General features: G+C 34.1%; 1 protein-coding gene across 1 annotated transcript in view; it reads left to right on the forward strand.

Annotated features, from left to right (window-relative positions):
- LOC117173979 (O-acyltransferase like protein-like) overlaps nt 1-7,798 on the forward strand; it is a 184,231-nt gene that overhangs the window by 175,708 nt on the left and 725 nt on the right. The gene's annotated exons all lie outside the window — the stretch shown is intronic.

Raw genomic sequence — 7,798 nt, forward strand, 5'->3', positions numbered from 1 at the left:
GCGAAAACCCATGTAAAATACGAACTTAAAAATGACTATATCTTGAAATCAGATCACTCTCAGGAAAAATCCTTTTAAGGGCTTATGAGACCTAGTTAGATGAATAAAATAAAACATGTTTGAGGCCAATCTGTAGATGGCCCAAAAACCGGCCTTATTAACCCTCCTCTCTAACTGCTTGAACGTTTTCATCTGTTGTTGACGTGCTGGAACATCCAGGGCGAGGTTCGTCTTCGACATCCTCTCGGCCTTCTTGGAACAGCTTGTACCACTTATACACATTTTTCTTACTCAGAGTAGACTCACCGTATGCAACTGTCAACATTTCAAGAGTTTTAGAGCACGGGATTCTATTTTTCACACAAAATTTAATGCAAACTCTTTGCTCCATTTTTTTTCGAAATAATAAAATCGCCTAGCACACCAAACCCTTCTAACCTTTTACGCCTCTTCCAGAAAAATAACACGAGCTATATAGTCAAAACTGTGAACATATGATCGCGACGAGTGTACCAACATAAGAAAACAAAAAATTTAAAACTTGAATGTACGTAGCCCGTGAAAATTGAAAAGTTACCTTACTTTTTGAACACACCTCGTACTTTAATTATTTCACGAAGCTTTCAGATAGATTTCGAAGATTGAAAAAAGATTTCAATGATTTCCAAGAAATCCGAACGAAACTTTTGTTACGTTACATTATCTTATATTTGAACACAGCAAAAGTTTCGTTATTTCACTCATCGATTTCGCGAAGTGTAACGAATGTCAGCATTACTTTTGTTCTGTTACGTTATGAAACAGATGAAATATAATGAAAAATTATCTAGTTAATGTTATTTGAATAACTAAAAAATACGGGAAAACCTAATTTATACCAGTAACTCAATAGTATTTTGCAATACTAAGATTACTGTTGCTTCGTATGTATTTGACTTTCATCCTTCCGTCAAGGATCGGAGGCAGCGGCGGACTGGCGTGGACCCTCAGGGTGGGCGCCAACCCTCGCCCCTGTTGGTGTGGCGCCCCGAGGACACTTGGTCGCCGCTAGAACAGCTTTGTGTACGAATATATTTGTATGAACAAAGATACTGAAAAATTAATCAGGCAAAACCAAAAATCTTCTCATCTGGTATTCAAAAAGGCGCGCGTGTACGCGTGTAGATTTTCTATTGGTAGCAGTGGGATATTATCGACAGTAGTTTTTTCTCAGTTTTCCAAACTGCTAGATCAGCTGATTATTAATTGATAAAGCATACATTATTTGCCAGAACGGATTGTACATGTTTCTGTCATTTATTGACATATTTTTATTAATTGCTAGCAATATAACCCCTAACATGCATAAGTATAAATATAATATTACAGATGTATTTTGCAAGCGTGAAGTTTTGCGAAAATTTTTACAGGATTTGAAAAAAAAACTCGTTAAAAGCTACAGTTTGGAATGTTCAAATTAACGAAATGTATCTTTTACAATCGAGACTTGCAGTTAAATATTCTTCCAGATCTCTCAATATTTTGTGGATAAACAATAAGTTTAAGACTTATCATTGAATTTTCAAAACAGTAGAATAATATTTTGGTTCCATAACATAAGGATATACACACCCTGCTTATAATGGATTAATAAAATTTATTAAAAATAAATAAAGTTCTATTGATTTTTTAATATTTTCAATAAATATTGGATAACTTAATAATAATGCATATCTCAATCATCTTGATGCGAATAATTTTAAATAAAGTTTAATTATATTTTAATAATTAATAAAAATGAATGAAAATCAATCAATTTTTTATAAATGAATCCAATCAAATTCTATTACTTTTCAATAACTTTACTCACATTATAGAAAATAATTGTCGGAATGAGAATCAATTAATTGCGTTATTAATAACAATTGAAGAATCTAAATTAATTATATTTTGTACAATTGAACCCAGTCGATTTCTATAGTTTTAAATCATCTTAATTATACGATTAAAACTTAATAAATTAGTAAAATTTAATAGTTTTCCTCGAATCCAATTGAATCAATTCCTATCATTTTTCAGTAGTTTTAATTGCTTTATTGAAAACAACTGAAGCAATCAGAATTAACTATATTTTGAGCGATTGAATCCAATCGACTTCTATAGTTTAAAATAATTTTATTTCTACGATTAAGACTGAATAAATTGATGGAATTTAATTTTTTGTCACGAGTTAAATTAAATCAATTCTTAAAGTTTTTTCAATCATTTTAGCTGCTTCTTTGAAAACAATTCCAAAATAAATGGATGTGGCTGTCCATCCAAGTCAATGTGGTTGTGTGAACGGGGGGGGGGGATTAGAAAGTAAGTAATCTGCTGTCCACCTTTTTTTTATAATTTTTGTTTGTTTGTTAAAAAAGCGCCCCCAAACATGCTTCCCACCCTGCGCTCATAGATCCAGTCCGCCGCTGATCAAAGATCTTTCTTACGAGGTTTAGGGCCACTCAGCAGGCTACTCCCTGGTACTGCAGAGTATTCACCACGTCCCTCAAACATATTCTTCAAGAAATTTTAAAATCCGTAAAAACCCCAGGTGCTCCTCAGAATTTACCAGGCAAAGATTAAAAATATTTTGCAGACTTCGGATAGATTTAAAAGATTTTACAAGTACTTTAATTATTTCACGAAGCTTTCAGATAGATTTAAAAAATTGAACAAAGATTTCAATGATTTTCTAATGATTTCACAAATATTTGACAAAGCTTTCAGATAGATTCAAAAAATTTCACAAAGGTAGAAATGATTTCCTAAAGATTTTAATAATATCACAAATATGATTAAATATTTAAAATATTTCACAAAGATATTGAGATTTCAGAAAGGTTTCGCAAAGATTTCCAAAGATTCAAAAGATTGCCAAAAGATTTCAATCATTTTGAAAAAATTTAAAAATATTTCGGATAAATTTAAAATACTTCACAAATTCTTGGATTTTTCCACAAAGATTTCAGATGGATTTCAGACATTAAACCAAAATTTCAATGTTTTTTCGAAGATTTAAATAATTTCACAAATATAACCAAATATTTTAGAAATGTTTTAAATACTTCGCAAAGATTTCAGAAGGATTTCACAAAGATTCTAAGGATTGCACAAATATTTCAATGATTTCTTAAAGATTTCGTATAGATTCAAAAGAATTTATACAGATTTCAATGATTTCTGAAGGGCTATTTACTGAGAAATCTAGCAATCTTTAAACTATGAATTCGACACTTTTAATCGAATTCGCATAGACGGTGCTAAGATTTCATTGGGATTGCCGGGAGTGCCGAGATTTCCAGAACTTCAGGTAGTGTGTGCAACACGAAAGTGTGAATTCTTCGTAGTATGAATTAACCACGCAAATTAATACATTGCCCCTTCCTGCTCGAATTCTGGGGGGGGGGAGGCATTGTCCCCTATGTCGTCTAGGGTACCGCCGCCTCTGGTGAAATTAAAGTTCATATTTCAAAGCATGTTTGAAAAATTAGAATTTGAAACCTTTTGCTACAAGCTTTCGCAGGGTCAAAAGAACGGATCATTAAGCTCCTCCCAGTGGGCACCGGAACATCCTAAAGATGTCCTTAGGACGTCCTTAAATGTCCTGGGACATTCTTGGACATTGACGTCTAAGTCCCAGGGTTGTTATAAAGACAACTTTAGGACGTCCTAAAGACGTTCTATGTCTGGCCTTAGTTGTCCCTAACATGTACGCAAGGCTGGTCCTAAAGACGCCCCAAAAAGACCTATAAGAGACATAATTATTTTTTCACGCTAAAAAGTGAAAGAACCCCCTGTGTGCACCAGGACATCAAAAGGACATCCTAAAAACGTCTTTATATGTCCTAAGACATTATGAGTATAATGTGAACTATTGAGAGTATGAAATTCAATGTCGAAACAGAATAATCCCAGTGGACACCGGGGCGTCCTAAAGACTTCCTTAGAATGTTCCTCAATGTCATATGATTTGACGTCTTTAAGACATCCTTTGGATCTTTTCATGTCTTCAGAAAGTCCTCAGGATGTACTTAAAACGTCCGCCGAAAGACGTATATAGGACAAGTTTAGGACTTGTGTGCCCAATGGGATATTGTAGGGCTTTAAAAAAACAACACTTTTTTCTACCGACTATTTTCATGTCGTGCGTCCATTGGCTTAAAATATTAATTATAGTTTGTTTTTTGGGGGTTTGAAAGTGCTATAACTTTAATAATTTTGCTTTTATCGAAAAAAGTCGTTAAGATAAATTGTTCGTGTTCCTGAGTATTACGAAAACCATACATGGAATTTTCAAAAGTTGTTATTCTAAAAAAAGTTGTAATAATAACATTGTCAGGCTCCCCGAAAGAAGCATTTATTTACTTCTGACTTTTTTCATATCATGCGTTGTTTGGCTTAAAATGTTAATTTTCGTTTGCTTTTTAGGATTTTGAAAATGCTATAACTCTGACAATTTTGATTTTATTGAAAAAAGTCACATGAATAAATTGTTCGTGTTTCAAAGTACTATGGACAACCGTAAATAGAATTTCCAAATCTGAAAAAACAGGGTTTCGAAAATTGTGCCTACAGAATACTGCAGACTACAGACAGACAATAGGCCGACACCTTCATAAAAATAGTTTTTTCTGACTTAGAGAGTCTTAAAACTTGGAGATTTGATGAAAACCGACCATGGCAGATTTTACACAAAACCAATCCAATAATCTTGTCACCCCCATTTAAATTTCGTTGAGGCACACCGTGATCCTTCATATCATTCTGAGGACGTCCGTAGATTGACCTCAGGACATCCTTGATAACATCCTGAGGACGTCCGTAAGTTGTCTTCAGGGCATACTTGATAACATTCTGAGGTCGTTCGCAGGTTGTCCTCAGAACATCCTTGATAACATCCTGAGGATGTCTGTAAGTTGTGACTAAAGACGTCCCTCATAAAAGTATCACTTGAATATCCATACAGAAAATGATTGAATTATGAAGAAAGTGGTCTTAAAAATTTCCAAAATATGCTCACTTTTTGAATTTGTATCCAGAATGGCTGCTTAACGAACTTGAACTTCATTTTAAGATAGTAAAAGCATTTATCAAAGGAAATCCAATCAGTCGATTCTTTCGAAAGTTGTCGTGCTAACAAAAAAAAACATCCACGGACGGACAGACAGACACATTAGTAAAAACCTGTTTTTCGGATACAGAGGGTCTCAAAACGTGGAATTTGACGAAAACAATGATGGGGAGAAGAGTGATGACGACTATGCGACCTGGCAGCAACGAGCAACACTGACGAAAAGTCGTTGTGCGGCTAGGATGAGATGCGCAAACTGAAATTCGCCGGCGTGAGCGCGCATTCCTTAAAAGTACTTTATTAAAGACATTTGATTCTTTTGATTTAGCAGAATTTCCTAATTCAAATCGTAATGTATCCTGTATATTATAGTTTTTCAGGTAATCCTAGTAAGGGACTCATCATTGTCCTAAAAAAGACCACTTTACGGATTTTAGGGTTGTGGCATTTCATATATCACACGTGACGTAGTGGAACTCCTATGCGTATTGAACTTAAACTTTGAACGGAAATCACATACGATGTCTTCATGGTGTCTTTATGATGACTTTATCATATCTCCATGTAATTTACAAATTTATGATAAAACTTTTTTTCCACTTTTAGAACAGTTTCGGGCTTACTCTAGAGGATGTTTTTGATTTCGTTAACATTTTCACAATAAAACTTAGAGAAATCTCATAGCCGAAATATTTCTAAGTTGCACTTTAAAAAACAAATCTTAAAAATTAAGTCTCAATCAGTTTTTTGCAATATTTCAGAGCATTTAAGCATTCAAATCTTGTGGCGAAAAATATAGAAATACTTTGAATTTGGGTTGATTTCGAATAATGATCATCTCATACAAGACGTTTCAAAGATGTCCTAGGGACATCCTTACGACATTGTCCCCTGGATGTCCTTTCAAGACATCCTTAAGACGACGAAATGCCAGACATAGGACCTTTTAAAGATATCCTTAAGTCGTACTGATAAGATCTTTAAGATATACTTTATGGGACTAGATTAGAACATCTTTATTACGACCTCATGACGTCTTTTTGTAAAAGCCTAAAGACATTCACAAAAACACGTCTTTAGGATGACTTTAAGACAAGTATGCCCACTGGGCTATAACCGGTTATTACAGACAGCCTTTGACTTGTGTAAAGATGCATATGTTTTTTCAGAGGAAATTAGGCGACACAGATTATTGATATATTGCATGGTTATACAATTTGCTTTTTTATACAGAGAGCTTGTACATTGTAATTTTATGTACATGGTACTGATTTAGGAGTAAGCTTCCGAAACGTATACCTTTTGGGAATTCAATTTCTCATTTGGGTAGGGGCCCCTAGTTTTCGTATATGGTGTGTTCGCCCTTGAATGAATCATTGTCGGTCATAGTGGGCGTTTCATTACCTGCAGACTTAAAGCGTAACGGATGCTGGTTTTTTCTTGTCTCGCTAGGGTCGCTCAAAGCAAAGTCCGAGCTCGAAAACTGACTTGTCTGCTCCCTGCTTCGCTGAATAGTAGGACCCATTAAGACAACGATGATATCGAGGGAAATATATTTCTTTTAATTTTGACACGCAAAATAGAATTTTTTTCAAAAAAACGGCCTTTATCGAGACTCTTTATACTCTTTAGTGTATTGGTACAAAAATCTGACAAAATGGCCTCACCAATGGAAAATTTAATACGTAGATTTTCAACTAAAAAACCAATAATATATTTTCGATCAAAAAAGATAAATTTTAACCTAATAATGTAACAACCCTGGCGGACCGAAGGAACCGAAAGGAGCCTCTACAAAGTACCCTTAAAGAACCCACTGAGTCCCCCTTCGGTTTCTTCTTAAAAACCTCAAAAAACAGCAAGATCAACTTTTAAATTGTTGAAATTCGGATTCTACGTTAAAATTTGCATTAGAAACTTACGGAGTAATCGCAATTCTTTTTATTGCAGCGTTAAAAACTTAAAAAAATAAAATAACTGTCATTTACATTGGCCGAAGGCGGTATCCTTTAGGAACAGACAACAACGGTGCGATGCAAGTGAGAGAGAATTTTATTTTTAAACTTCGCGCCCAACATACTACTTGACCTATTATGGATGCGCTTCAAGTCACCTTCAGCAAAAGTTATTGACATTTTAAAAAATTTTAACGTTGCAGAAAAAAAGTATTGCGATTACTCCGTGAGTTTCTAATGGAAATTTTAACGTAGAATCTGAATTTCAAGAATTTAAAAGTTCATCTTGCTGTTTTTTGTTGAGTTTTTTAAGACGGAACCGAAGATCGACGAAGTAGGATCATAAAGGTTTCTTTGTAGAGGCTGCTTTTGGATCCTTTGGTCCACCGGGGAATAGGCTTTTGATTTACAAATAATTAAGTTTCAACGAAAAATAGTTGGATTTTCTTATTGGGTGATATTAATTCAGTCCGCACTTAAGTGAAGAAACGAGAAAAAGGTGAAAATTCTTAAAAGCAGTGGAAAAAAAAGTAGTTCTTTTTGAAAAATGGGGTAAAAGGGGAAAATAAGGAAAGGAATGTAAATTCTATATTTAGATACTTATAATATTAAAACACTAATTTTCATTTTTTCCAAAATTTAAAAGATTGTTACTCACATTTATATTATCCATGTGTCATGTAATATTTTGCGTTAACCCTCCTCCTCCACTACGCCCCAGAATGTCATAAAACCTAGTAACTGACGTAGCTTA

Source organism: Belonocnema kinseyi, chromosome 5 (genome assembly GCF_010883055.1).
Source record: "Belonocnema kinseyi isolate 2016_QV_RU_SX_M_011 chromosome 5, B_treatae_v1, whole genome shotgun sequence".
NCBI classification, from domain to species: Eukaryota; Metazoa; Arthropoda; class Insecta; order Hymenoptera; family Cynipidae; genus Belonocnema; species Belonocnema kinseyi.